This window comes from Danio rerio, chromosome 2, assembly GCF_052040795.2.
Source record: "Danio rerio strain M-AB ecotype USA chromosome 2, GRCz13ab, whole genome shotgun sequence".
Classification (NCBI taxonomy): domain Eukaryota; kingdom Metazoa; phylum Chordata; class Actinopteri; order Cypriniformes; family Danionidae; genus Danio; species Danio rerio.
This window is the reverse complement of record NC_141022.1, coordinates 18318488-18333840: the sequence shown is the minus strand read 5'-3', so window position 1 is coordinate 18333840 and position 15353 is coordinate 18318488. Positions and strand designations below refer to the sequence as shown.

The 15353-nt window shown below is 35.1% G+C and overlaps 2 long non-coding RNA genes across 4 annotated transcripts; one reads left to right on the top strand and one right to left on the bottom strand.

Annotated features, from left to right (window-relative positions):
- Window positions 1-587: 587 nt before the first annotated feature.
- Window positions 588-2558, top strand: LOC147846312 (uncharacterized). The gene is made up of 3 exons (XR_015479261.2): window positions 588-811; window positions 910-1053; window positions 2423-2558. It is a non-coding gene; the product is annotated as an uncharacterized LOC147846312 (long non-coding RNA).
- Window positions 2559-5412: 2854 nt separating this feature from the next.
- Window positions 5413-8795, bottom strand: LOC147846311 (uncharacterized). Of its 3 annotated transcripts, XR_015941925.1 has the most exons (8): window positions 8760-8795; window positions 7860-8011; window positions 7390-7441; window positions 6408-6589; window positions 6216-6323; window positions 6082-6141; window positions 5817-5990; window positions 5413-5720 (listed from the first exon to the last, which is right to left on the bottom strand). It is a non-coding gene; the product is annotated as an uncharacterized LOC147846311 (long non-coding RNA). The 3 variants fall into 3 exon arrangements; XR_015941924.1 differs by having other exon boundaries at window positions 6408-7441; XR_015941926.1 differs by having other exon boundaries at window positions 6082-6138; window positions 6408-7441.
- Between the last annotated feature and the right edge of the window lie 6558 nt (window positions 8796-15353).

The following is a 15353-nucleotide window of genomic DNA, read 5'->3' as shown; positions in this document are numbered from 1 at the left end:
ACATATTTTTCTCACATATAACGTTGGTCATGCATTAGAACAATATATACATTTTAAGATAAGGAACAGTGTAACCAGATTGTTGTTTTCCACAATAGAATTCGTGCAAAATCTATATATAATATGCAGTATGCAACTCTAATAATACAAATGTATTCGTAATTGTTTTAATATTAAAGAACATCAAGTGTTTCCAAAGGTTTAAAGGCTACATTGTAAAAACGATTATTTTCCATGCCTTAAAACACACACACACACACACACACACACACACACACACACACACACACACACACACACACACACACACACACACAAACACACACACACACACATATATATATAGCATAACAAAAGCTCAAGTATAACTTCAGCTGATGTATGTCTCACAATGAATATCATACACTATTACCAGTAGAATTTGGCCTTTACCAATTTATTTAATAAAAGAAAGAATCTATCATCTCTAAATTGTGGTAAAAAGGCACAACAACCTGTCTTCTTTGTCAAATATTATGTCAGTCAGGATGGTAATGGTAAATCTCAAGGATTATCTTGCACCTTCTCAGAAATTTACCATTGATCATATGTATTACAAGTGGCTGGATTGTTTTTAACACAAGCAACGTTTTTTTTAAATCATTATCTTAAAGAGATTAAGGCTCATTTTTGACTACACTTACATTACTTTACAACTGCTTAATGCAGTACTGATGTATCTAGTAGTTTAGTGGGTTTAACTAATGTCACATCTGTTTTTATTCATTTCAGATGCAGAAACTTTTGACATATGAATTCATCTTGACTAAGGGTAAGGTTTTTGTTCAGAATTAATCATTATTTAAAATCATTGTATTTTCTTTGTTATTATGTACAGATTTTAAAAGAATGTACTTTCTTTTAATAAAGAACTCTTCACAGCATTGCATCTGAACAGTCACAACCTCACAGAGCTGCACAACTGCCCCTCTCAGATCAGTGTTGAAGCTGGAACCTCATCTTGTGTACAGCAAAGGCAGAGCTGAAAATTCACTGTTTGTCTTGTATTGTGTGGTAAGTCATAGTTTTATTAATTTTTTAATTTTATTGCAACACTAAGTAGTCCATTCTGTGGCCAATATGATATAAAGGGCCTAAAATGGGACTGACGTGATCATTGTTTTGATTTCTAGATAAGTACTCATGGGGCTACACATGCAGCTGAAGTTAGCTTCATTGAGTAGGACATTTCTTTCAGTATACTCTTAAAGAGATTCACCCAAAAAGGAAAATTCTGTCATTAATGACTCATACTTCACTTGTTCCAAATATGTCTGAGTTGCTTTCTTCAGTTAAACACAAAAATTTATATTTTAAAGAAAGATGAAAACCTGCAAACACTGACTTCCATAGTATTTGTTTTTTCCTACTATGTATGTCAGTGTTTTCAGCTTTTCAGCTTTCTTCAAAAAACTTCCTTCATGTTCAACACAAAGTAACTTGGAAGTTTTTAAAAAAGGTTTACAACCACTTAAAGGAGAGTAAATAGTGAACTATTCATTTAACCCAATCTAGTTGACTTTACTAGAAAATTGTATAGAAACCCAGTGCCTTAAACCCCTTACATTTTATACAAGGTACAACTTAACAGCCATACTTGAATTAAAATATTACTGTAAGTTCAAGAAGATTGTAAAGGTTCTAGGTTAATTTAAAGAGGGCTGTTTAGTTTCACCTTGTGTAAAAACATAAAGGGTTTAAGGCAACATGTTTCTATGCAGTTTACACTCTTAACCCAAACTAGTTGACTTTATTTGAATAAAGTCAACTAGTATGGGTTAAGAGTGTAATGGTTTACAGTAATAGCAGTGAATAATGCAGGCATAAAATAAATGTTTAGCCATGTAAAGCAATAAGCTTGTTATAATTTAGAAATATTTTTAGGGTGGAGCACAGTATGCTGTTGTAGTTTTCATATAATTGATGAGTCAAACATGAGATGTGTGTTTTAAATTGCAAGAAGTGAATTAACAATATGTTCATCAAGATTCAAATCTTGCATCTTATATTTTTTAAGGTTTTGGCCAATAATACCCATATTCTGCTATTTTAAAAAAAACATGCTGGAATTTGTGTCAGCATTCCCTTCAATGAAAACTACAGCAGTGGACATCAGTGGTGATAAAAATGTTTGAGAAGGATAAGGGTGTTCATAATGAGAAGTGCAGTCACTATCCTGATCTCTGAGTTTGTAGAACTGACAGATCTGCTTGGAATACATGGAAACAAGCTGGAAATGTTTAACCTATTATACAGTTAATTCAAGAGTGCCAGGTTTAATGACACTTTACATATATAAATAAATATCACTGAACTTTCTAAATGAAACCTAACACTCATTCTTTGTTCAGTAATGATATTGTGCACTTCTAATACTTTACAGTGGCAAAACCTGGAATAACACATGGGAGCCCTCCAGGAATTCCTGACACTTTACGTCCAAGTCTCCTCATGCTAACCGGATTGCAATATGACAGTCTAGTCAGCATAAACACCTGGACAAACAAGCACACTTTGGTTCTCAGTGTTTTGTAAAAATAGTTTTTGCTATTCTTCCGTAAATACTTGAATATGTTTTGAACTTATTCTACTTTTGATGTTTAAGTTCAGAAAGTTGTTATTATAAACATAATTTGCATTTGTCATGAACTCCTCTTGTTGTTGTGAAAGCTGTTTATTATAATGGCATTTCCAAAGGCATCATTTGAAAAGATTTTTTGCAGTGCAGTTTTACTTGAGCTTGACACCAGATGAATGACATGAATAAATATCACAAAATAAATATAATAATAATAATACAAAATATACATTTCCTTCAATTATAATTATTTTTAATCATTTATATATGTATGGTAATATATTATTGCATTAAATATTTTTGGTTTTTGCATTTTTGCGTGATTTTTATTATTTATTTTATTTGTGGCATTATAAATAAATTATAAATGTTTCATTAAAAATGTATTGTGTTTATTTGCATACTCATTTACAATGAACTACTATTTTTACTATTTAATGGGCACTATATTTGTCATTTAAGTTTGATATATATTTATATTTGTATACCTACATGATGCAGGGTTTAGTTACAGGAAATGCTGGAAATGTTTTCAAACATGAATCTTTTTTATTATTTTATTATTCGTTTCAAATTTAGTATACTGCCTATGATCTGGTTTTACTATGATCATTTTGCACATCAGGTTACCCCCACAAAGGAATCTCACGGTAAATATACATTTGTATTTTTAATAAGACAATAAATAACATGTAATATTAATACACATTTTGATATTTAAGTTATATTATAAGGTTATTATAATCTACCTTCAGCCAGAAGATTACCAAATAGAGACAAAGTGTGACGTAGATTGCGACGTTGTGATTGGACTATAACTTCAAAGCCAAATTAAAAGATCCTTCGTGTTGCTAACTATGTTTTTTACACTTTACTAACAGTGTCCTTTATCAATGAGTTATTGCTGTGTTTCAAATAGTTACCGATTAACCAAGATCGTAACCCTAAACTTAACCCTAACTACACCTTTCAATGAACTACAATTTGTAGCGCCATGTCTTTCCCCTCCCATCTATACAGCGACAAAGGATTGTGGGTAATGTAGTTTAAAGCCTTTTTGTAATAAAATGGAACAAATACAATTTCTAATGAACTAAAGAGTATCTGAATAAGGTCATTGTGCATATATTTATGACATATATGAAAGCCAGGCATAAATTTGTTATTTTACAATGAGTATTTTTTAACAGCTTTAATTGACTTGATTAGTATATATCAGACTATTATATCCAACATTGTTTATTGAACATAGCATAGGTAATAGTCTTGCTGATATTCTCGAAGTAATTTCTCGTTTGAAATGTGAATCCTTTTTTCTTTTCTACGGGGCTCTACTCATCCCCTTTGAGTAAAAGGGCAGTTAACCTATGTAGATGTATTATCTTCAACATGGACAAGAAATTGTATTGTCACATGTACAGTTGTGATAAAAAAGCTGTAAAAATAAGCTAAACATTAGTATCCTCTTTAATCACAAGTTATTAGCAATAGTGATCTATGTTCATCACAAATATTATGAGTTCAGAATAATATGTGTGGATGTAATTCTGTAAGTGTGTTTTATTAATGGTCATCATGTGATATTTAATTGTTTTCACTTTATTTGAGATATGGATAAAAGCTCTTTTAAAATATGTAAATGTTTATAAATAAAACCTTTTTAAAGACATGTATTTGTTTAAAAACCACTCTTTATCTGATTATTTTTACTTTCTAAATCTTCAACTGTTTGTGTAACAGTATGTTTTGATGACAATGGATGAACTTATGATTAATAATGATTCCACATAATGTCTTTGTCCTGCATGTGGGTTAATTTGTTAATTATTTTCTTTATGATCAAATGATTGTAAGATTTGCTGCATTGTAAGAATCATGAAAATATTGAGAAATGAGGTAACAATGATGAAAAGATATCCTTTCAAATGCTGCGAATAGTTCAATCCTCCAAATGATTAAAAATACATAGCCATTAACCAACAAAATAAAAATGCAAACATTTAAATTATCTAAACTAGAAGTAAAATAGTTCTGTGCTGTATTTATAAGTTACTGTGTAGTTCTATGTCTACCAAAAATACATATTTTATTTTCATTCATTCATTTTCTTTTCGGCTTAGTCCCTTTATTAACCAGGGGTCGCCACAGCTCTATGAACCGCCAACTTTTCCAGCATGTTTTTATGCAGCAGATGCTCTTCCAGCCGCAATCCATCTCTTGGAAAATATTTTATTTTTTATCTTGCATTCAATAAAACATAATACAAAGTTAATTTTTTTTTTCAGAATAACAACAGTGGCACTGTTATCTCACAACAAGTGCAGCAGTTTTTTGTTAGACATTCTAACAAATGAATACAATGTTTTAAAGTAAGGACAAAAATAAAAGGAGATTAATTATTTTTTTTAAGAAAAATCCATGAGGACCAAATGGATCCATCAGATCTTTGATGTAAATCATAGGTTAATTTTTCCAGAGGTAGAAGTCTGGTTGCCTGACTCAGCCACATATTGACTGGAGGTATCTGAGCAGTTGACCATAATAATGTACATTTTTTGGCCAAGTATATGCAAAAATTAAATTTATCATAAAAATGTATCATAAAATTAATATTTTAAAAGCTCTTAATGTAATTTAATGTAATAAGTTTATTTTAATATAGAGTTCCTTAAATCGTTATATGTTGTAAGCAGTTAGGCATACAATAATGCTCTTAATTTACAACACTGATTGATTTTAGAGGAATGCTTACATACTGTACATATCTATGTATTTAAAAAAAAAAGAGACAACAATTTGGTTATAGATGATGAAAATTTTATTTTATTTTTTACAGATTTTATTACATGCTTTAGATTCAGGGTTAAGGTCATCCTCTTCTGGATTACAGTAAAAGAAAATCCACAGTCAATGTCATACTCATCAGCTGGAGCTTTATTTTAAAAAATCTATGTTCTCTGCTCCAGCCAAAACTTGCAGGTACCTTGCAGGTCTCTAGATTGCACCATCGTATTGTTGTTTATTTCTCAGTTATTTTGTTGCTTTTTGAGAATGATGATCCATAGACCTTTTAACCCCTCTTTGTTTAGGCCACATGTCGAATCTTAAAAGAAGAACACAACAGCATAAAAATATATTAATATCCTTTGGACTGGGTAACCTTATGCTTAAGTTTGAGCCAAATAATACAGATACATACCAGTACATTTCAGTAGCAAACAAGCAGGAAAGTTGTTTGAAGGAACCAGGATGAGTTGAAAGGTATTTATAGTGATTGGCCATCTCTGCCACAAGAATCCACTGCTTCTCCTGAAGAATCCTGACTAGCAGGATGATGTTGAACACCCTCTCTTTGTTGCTGGGTCAGCAGAGTCTGAAATATATTTATAAAAAGAAAGTTGTATAACAAGGATTATACGTCAACTTTTAAAGAATCAACACTGACAGAAGTCTAGTGTACATACTATGCCATATGACGAAGACATCCATATCACTTCTGTTTTTTGTTGTCTTTGCTTCTGCTACTGAAAAAATGACAATAATAGTAACACTTACAATTTTTCATGACTACATGTAATATTAATAAGAATTTCCTCACCCTCTGCCCACTCCTCTACATCACAGACCAAAGTCTTCCAATTGGTTTCCAGTCACTGCCAGTTCCATGGATTCTGTTTTGCAACTTGCTTTGCACAGCTGTTGCGGTCTACAGTGATAAGCAATCAAAAATCACAATACTATTCAAATAGGTTACTGAACAACTAAAACAAATTCTACTGGATATCATTACCTTCTGATATCAATAGGTCGAGATGGCCAAATTGTTGAATATCTGCTAATTCCAGCACATGACCATGAGAGTTACAGTAGCATGTCTGGTCACTGCAATCCTTTAGAAGAAATATTGCACTGTTCAACCTCCTTCCCAAGAGTAAAACCACACATATCCTTGTATGCCTCACTCCATTTCACCTGGTTAACATATACAAACAAACAAACAAATAAATAAGTAAACCAATAAGTTTTGGCATTTACTTGTAGATCAGTTTAAGATAATCACATAGTTCATCTATCTCAGATATAAACTCATGAGCTTAGGCATGAAACACACTAAAATCATGGGCTTAAAGATGGTGCTGAAACTTTGGACAGCTTTTTGCAACTCTTTGGAGGTAGTGTCATTAGTTGATGTAGTCCACAAATCTTCCTGTCAATCCTTAATCCTTAGCTGTAAATAAAGCTTCAAAAATGGCAGTGTTTGAAAAAGGAATGAAACAGTACAGAACAAGTGCATGACAGTTTATATCTTCTAATCTAATTTTACTAGGTGAACATCACAGAGCTGTTTTCTTGTTAATTTAGTTTCAACACATACAGTTTAAAGTACCTTGTGCATTCTTGAAATGGTTATGCTTATGGTTCATATCTACTTAAATTGGCAGTATATCTAGTGTGGAAGCAGGACAGATGAAGGGCTCTTCCTTGCAAATACTATCCACCTTGTATTGCACAGACTCCCACTCAAGAATATCTCAGAAAAATGTCTGCTGAGATCTTAGCAGTCCATTAAAAATAATTATACCAACATCTTTTCCACCAATGGAAAGAATATAAAAATATTTTAGGATATATTAATACTTGCATGACCAAATCTGAGATAAAAAGGCCATCAGTATGCCTTAGTTTAAATAAAAACAAAATTTGACTCTAGTCCACCGTCACCTAGGTCTACAGATACAGGGACTAATGGAAGCAATGAAGTACACACTGACAGTCACTGGAGCAAGGCCCTCTCACAGTTGGGAAGATTGGAGTTCCTATGAGCTGTACCAGATAAAAACAACAAAAAAAGTACATTTATAACATTTCTAACTTATCCTAAGACTAGTAGACAAGCAGCATAAGCAGTTCTAATTTCCTAAACCCCAATGTGGACAGTTGATGGCCTATAAGGTGTCATAAAATCAGACAAAACAAAATACTTTCTGAAAAAGAAAAAAAAAATGGTTGGCCACTATCAACACCCAGAACAAATAGTTTTAAACAGTTAGGCCACAATATTTTGTGAGCTTATGCTGTAGTTTTTTAATGTTTGTCATAAACAATAGTAATAGTAAAACTAATGCGTCTCTTTCTGTTATTACCATAGTAGTGAAAGAATAAATGCATTTTATCTCATACAATCATATATGCCTAAACAATGTAGATATTTAATATACATGGAATGAAAAACTTCACTAACCCTTGACTGATTCCAGAGTGGTCTTGGCCTTCCTTACATGGTGGTGCTTCCTGCAGATCCTCAAGTTGTCATCAAGACTTGAGCTTATAATTGAGATCTTGATGATAAATCTGAGTATCAAGGAATCACTCATGGTGATAGGCAGAAACAGGCTGAAAGACACAAGAATTAATCAAACAAATACAAATGTGTTAACAGAGATAGAGAGAGAGACAAGTGCAATTTAACATATAAACATGGGTAAAGTGATTTAACTTTTTGCTTATTAGAAAACAAAATTGGATTTTTAAAGAAATCTAAAGAACCTAAAAAGAGCAAAGAAAAAATATTCATATCTGAACAGTGAACACCTTATAATTTACACCTGTATATATATATATATATATATATATATATATATATATATATATATATATATATATATATGTGTGTGTGTGTGTGTGTGTGTGTGTGTGTGTGTGTGTGTGTGTGTGTGTGTGTGTGGTAGATTAAGCTGTCTTTTTTTTAGTTTTGTGTTTTACAATGAATAAAATGTGCTCAGACGGGCAAAATTTCAGACCTTTTTCCTTTAAAGGCATGGAAAATAATTGTTTTTACAATAAACCTTTGGAAACACTTGATGTTCTTTAATATTGAAACAATTACGAATACATTTGTATTATTAGAGTTGCATACTGCATATTATATATAGATTTTGCACGAATTCTATTGTGGAAAACAACAATCTGGTTACACTGTTCCTATATCTTAAAATGTATATATTGTTCTAATGCATGACCAACGTTATATGTGAGAAAAATATGTTTTTATTAAATAAACTTGATGTAATTATATAACGTCGCTAGTTCACAGTACATGCTTTATCAACAAATCGTCTTTATTTGTTTACTTTTTACTTACCTTGTGGAAAACCGCAGTGAACCTTGGGATCGCAATGAACCTTGGGATAGCGAGCATAGACTGTAAAAAATAGATCGCCACATACAATGACCCCAACTTCAATAAATAACTTTAAATGTAAAACATTTTTAAACTTAGTACTTGAAATGTAATATTTTTTAAAGTAAAAAAATAATAAATAATATGAATGAATTAAAGTTTTATTAGGCATAGTTACCCTAAACTGGACAACCGAATATATTTTCACTCATTAAATATAAAGTAAATGATAACATATTTTATAAACACCAATTAATCTCCAATAAAAATAGATTATGCAGCATTAACGTAATATTTAATGTTGACAGTTGAACTCATCTGAGAATTCACCGCTGATGCAGTTTGACCAATAGCAGAGCGGCGTTAAACTCACCGTGAAGGGATGTCACGAGGACCGAAGTTTATTCATACAGTAGTTTCGACCCAGTTTACAGACGCTTTTCATGAACAAAATAAAAATGACATATTTTTAAAATAAGAATACTGTGATAATAGGCGTAAATCAGGTTTTAAAAAGTGCATTGACATCTATTGGTAATTATACGAGCCTCCAGCGTCTCCTAATGACGCCTCGAGCTCAAGCATGCTAAAGGGGTACCCTGTGCGTCAATAACTTACGCCAAGGGTTCCTGACCAAGCGTCAGTATATGACGAGTTGGGAGTGAGAACGTGTTGGAGAGAGAGCAAGAGAAAGAGAGAGAAACATCACAGTGTACAAGAAGTGTCATTTTGATTAATAGCTCCCTCCACAGGAATGTGTCAGCATGGCAAACCCATGAAGAACACTTCTGTATGTCTTGTCGTCTTCTTTTTTTTTTTACATTCTAACATTCTAGCATATAATCTAACTGAGCTCATATCTATTCATGGGTACAGCAGAAAGTATTATTTAGTAATACTTTTCTATTACAGTTTCTTTTTCATCCAGCGGTTAGTTATCGCAAAACAACCCCCTTCTGGGTGATTCAAGATATCTACACTTTGCGTCAGGATAAGGATTTATTCTGTGTTAACAACTGGCTGGATGTACATTATCAAATTCTTGCAGATCCTCAACTTTTGCACTGCATTAAACTAAATAAATTAAATTAATTAAATTAATTTCTAGGAAAAAAAAACTGATATCAGAAATTTCTGTGAAACTTAAGGTGCACAGCCAATAAATAAAAATAATAATAATAAATAAATATAAACAAACAAATAAATAATTAAATAAATAAAATTCTAATTATTACATAAAGTTGCATTTTAATTACTCTTTTAATTGTTGCCTGAAAGTTAATTACATTACTCATTACTAGGTATGGTTAAAGCTACGGTCACACTAGAGTTTGTGTGTGTGAAATTTTGTCGTACTGCGCTGCGAAAAGGGGCAGAATTAAACTAGATTATTAGACATTTAAAAAAGCGAGTGATTGCTCCATGTTTTAAATTTCTGTCCAGAGAGGTTGTGTTTTGATCCTCGACTGGTCTCACGCAGTCAAGTGATGCGATTTCGCAGGTCAGAGTTCACCAAGCTTAAACTTTGCACCGCAGCAACCTGCGAGACCATGACCCTGCGTTTCCAGTCTGACGCATTCACGTGCGTATGAATGGAAGTCTATGGGAGGAAAAGCTCAGTGTGACCGCAGCTTAATTTATAAACTAATTTTGAGAGGAGTGCGTGCTTATGATTGAACACGGCTGGCCCAGCATTAGCTAAACATGATCCACCAATCAGTCAATTCCCAACTCACCATAAATAACCAGAATTTCTTACCTCAGTATCTTTAGCTACGTCCCAAATCGTTTACATATGCACTATTCTACGCCATTTTATAGTATAAATAGTGTAGTGCATTCACACTAAAAACTCTAAAAATAATAAGAGCACTTTAATTACCTGGATGATGCAGTCATACAGCTGGTAAAATGAAATGTGGAATGATGGACACTTCACGCACTCAACGACTGCAGTTTTGCTTACGTAGCGGAAGGGGCGAAGCTATCGGGCGCACATGTTGGATAACTATATTTATTTTGGATTGAGAAAGCAAAATTCTCCAACGAAAGTGATTATAGCACCTCCCGATGGAGAATGCAGTTATACTCATGACAGGTATTATTTAATAGTTTGGTCATTTATTTCACTGATTTAGTAACCGTCAAACGTCATCAGGGAAACGGTTTGAATTTCCGCTTAGTAAAAAGAACATTGTGCCATTTGGGACAACACTACATACATATACTATGCTGTTGAGTGTGTATGTGCAAAAGTACATAGTGCATGAGTGTATAGTGTGCCATTTGAGATGCAGCTTTTTTTTTAAACAATCCTCCCTCCCACGCCTATGTAGCCCTAAGTAAAAGAAACTGTAATAGAAACTGTCACCCCCCATCTTTTTTTGTTTAACTATTTAATTTCATCTAATCCGGGAATAATGTAGTCTTCTATAACAATGCATGTGTATTACAGAAGTATAGTGTGATATTTATCCCTGTAAAACTCGGGTTCACCAGGAGAGGGCGCCCACGTTCCTTCCTATGTGTCGGTAGCTGAATCACGAGGAAGCAGTAGTCAGTGTATGGTTAGCTGCATTGCAGACACATCTAGCGTGCTCCTTAATCAAACGATGTTTTCCTCTGTGTTTTAACAGGTAAGATAATATTATTTACTATAATGGTACACTGAAACATATATTGTTTATATGGAGATGCATTTATGTCCTGAGATATTAGATTAGTTGAGTTTGACCGTGATTTAATGGTGCCAAAATGGCGGAAGTGTTAAAAACTAATAGATTTCAATGTGAGCAGTGAGAAACTAATGTAAACATGCGATTAACTGATATTATGAGACACCATGTTTAAACTTTTCGTGATCTTTATTAAGAGGGTTGTGTATAGTGATGTGCAGTAAGTTTAAACATGTGTGTGATTACAAAATAGCATGATTAGACTTTGTTTAGCATTAACTGTTAGCCATTACATTGAAAGAGACATTCAGAAAATACGGTTAAGAACAATTTCAGTTAGATTTAGCAGTAAAGGGTTTTCATTTATATTGATTTTGTGAGTTTTTACATTAAGACATTAAAATTCAGTTAAAATATAGTTCATTAAGTAAAATTACATTTCATAGAGGTTAAAAAGTGCATTGATACAGCATTAAACAGTTACGTATGAGAGTTATGGAGAAATGTGACAAATAGTTATTTTGTGGTTGTTTATAGGTATTGTTTTATTCATTTGTATACAAGTTAAAGGAGGTTGTGACGCACAAATGTGTTTAATTTGTTAATGTCTTATTTTATGCTGTAAGAAAGTGATCACAATACACATGTAGGTCTATTTTGTGATGTTAATTGTGATTCGATTTGGAACCTTTTTGAGTGTGATTTAAATAATAATAATATGTCAGTGTCATGTATTTACTAAACAATTGCACTATAGAACAGGTTATTGTTTATAACTCTTAGGTGCCCACAGCATAAAAAGCAGTAGTCAGTGTATGGTTAGCTGCATTACAGACACATCTAGCGTGCTCCTTAATCAAACGATGTTTTCCTCTGTGTTTTAACAGAAATAAATGTGTTGCTACAAGAACGGACTTTGCCTCCTTCTTGAAAGTGTAACATATTTTGGCGAGCCAGCCAGGAGGAGGCGATAGAGTGACCAGCACTACTAACCTCCCTCCTTTCCCACGAGACGAACCTTCAGTACAATGGATGCCAGTCAGATCTTGCGTGATCAAGTAAGTGCAGCTTTGTGGCAGCTTAGAGAAGAGTCTCTCATAGATGTCTGCAGGCATCTGAAATGTGATGGCCTGAATGGTGGAGAGTCTCGCAGCAAGAAACGAAGGGCACTTATTAAAATGGCTGAAGGGGCATTAGATGCGCTGGAGGAAACTGAAGAGAGCGAACAATTTCAGCAGTACTGTGCTGACCTGCTGCTAGTAATTGAAAAACACAATAAAAAGAGTAGTCAGCCAGACCAAGGGGACCCAGTAGGAGAGACTGTCCCAGCTGAAGTCCTAGAAAAACGCTTCTGGTTATCTTCCTCTACTAAGAAGACAACAGATGTTCCACCCATGAGCCGTTTAGAACCAACTCATCTGCTGCCTGAGGTAACACTTCGAAGGGAATTTAGAATTTGTGGCCAAATTGGAGAGAGTGGTCAAAAGGAAAAACTGTCATATCTCAGCTTGGTCCGCCAAATGGAGATGGGGATAGAAAAAGGACACACCCAGGCTGAAGTAGTGGAAGCGGTAATTAGGGCTGTTAGTCCAGGGCTGCCTTTAAGGGATATGTTAGAAATTAAGCAGGGACTGACTTTCAATACACTTCTTACCATCCTAAAAGGCCACTATCGTGTTGATAGCTCCACAGAACTTTATCATCAGCTCCTAAACATCTCCCAAGAGCCCAAAGAAACAGCTGTGAACTTTGTATTTCGTGCAATTGAGCTTAAGGAGAAGCTTTTATGGAAAGCAAAAAATGAGGATATCGATGAGCAGTACAGCAGAGCTGTCATCCAGCGAAAGTTCCTCCGCTCAATAGAAACTGGACTGCTGAGTGATGCAGTAAAGTTTCAGATGTTGCCTTTTCTCAGTGATATCAGCATTTCAGATGAGGAACTTGTACAAAAAGTGCATGAGGCAGCAAAAGTCGAGTGTGAGAGACAAGAAAAACGTAAAAGATCCATTGCTAGTAAAACTCCTAAAGTGCAAGAGCTCGTCACAGACTCTCAGGCAAAGTCCACATCTGCTCAGAGCTCTGTCAAACCTAAGGAGTCTAACCCAACAGCTGCGATAAAAGTCGTAAAGGGTAATGAGTCTAAGTCTGACACCCTGAGTGCGCAGCAGATATTGGAAGAACTCCGCAGGGAAATGAAACAAATGTTTCAGGCTGTAATTGAAGCAAACCCCCGTCTACTTGATCAAAAACAAAGAATGAAAGGCTGCAAAAAATGCAGAGAAAAGGGGACAGGTGAGCACTGTTTGCACTGTTTTAAGTGTGGGCAAGAAGGGCACTTCTCTCAGGGATGCAGAGCTACATCGGGAAACGGGCAGGGACTACTGGGACGGGGCCAGCAGTAGTCCAAGAACAAGTGGCCCAAAATGAGAAACCACCACACAGCACAGTCCTCCAACTAACTACAGAGCGTGAAGAAACAGCAGCTGGTGCCCCACTAGCAGAAAGTGTGGTTAACTACATACCACCTCAGTACCATCCACAGTTGGTAAGCCTTGTGGGAAACAGATGTGTAGTGGACTGTGTGATGGACAATTGCCCAGTAACAGCCTTGTGGGACACGGGAGCTCAGTCCAGCGTAGTAAATGAGCCCTGGCGACTAAACCACCTTCCTCACACTGTTGTCAGGCCAATTACAGACTTATTGGAAGACGAAACACTAACAGTTCTTGCTGCCAATAACACTCCCATACCATATATTGGCTGGATTGAAGTTAGTTTCAGATTAGAGAGTGACCCTGACACTATAAGTGATTTACAAGTGCCAATACTGGTGTCAAGTGACCCAGCAGTAGCTAGTGATCCTATAATTGGCTATAATGTCATTGAGACCATTATAAACAGAAACAAGGGAAAGACTAAAGGTGGGAAACGGCAGTTGGCACAAAAAGTGAGTAAGGCTTTTGCAATAACAGTGGAAACTGCTCGTCAGGTTGTCCAGTTGATGCAGAATGGTGAGCCAGAAACTGGTGTAGTTCGTACCAGTGGAAAAAAAGTGTTCTTACCAGCCAATCAAGTCACCACAGTCTACATAAGAGCACATGTGAGTTCACAAGCCCAAGGCCAACAAATGTTCTTTTCATCTGATGTGCTTAATCCTCTACCAGAAGGTTTGACCTGCAATAATGGATTGGTACAGATCCCAAACAAGAGAACACCATACATACCAATATCTGTGGCCAATACTTCAGATCGCAACATTTGTCTGGATCGTCATAGTGTGATTGGATACCTGGAAACTGTCAAGGCCGTATATATGGCACCTGTGCAAACAGAAGGAGACAAGACAACAGCAGAAATTAAGAACAGTGCAGAGATAAAGTCAAGTAGAATAGGGGGCACACCACCGCTAAACAGTCAACAAGCTAGAAGACCAACATCATGGGACCCCCCTGTTGAACTTGGTCATTTGTCCAAGGAACAGCAGGAGGCAGTGAGAAGAATGTTGCAGGAGGAATGTGAGGCCTTTGCGTATGACAGTGAGGATGTGGGTAGTATACCATCTCTCAAGATGCATATTACTCTTCATGATACCAGTCCTGTGCAAAAGACCTACATGTCAGTCCCAAAGCCACTTCATAGTGAAGTTAAGGAGTATTTGCAGGATTTATTGAGAAGAGGTTGGATCACGCATTCTCGCTCCCCTTATTCATCTCCTGTGGTGTGTGTCCGAAAAAAAGATGGGACTCTTCGTCTTTGTGTTGACTTTAGGGAGCTCAACCGCAAGTCAGTTCCTGACCGCCACCCAATCCCCAGGATTCAGGATATGTTAGATGCCTTGGGAGGAAGCTCATGGTTCTCTGTCTTAGACCAGGGTAAGGCG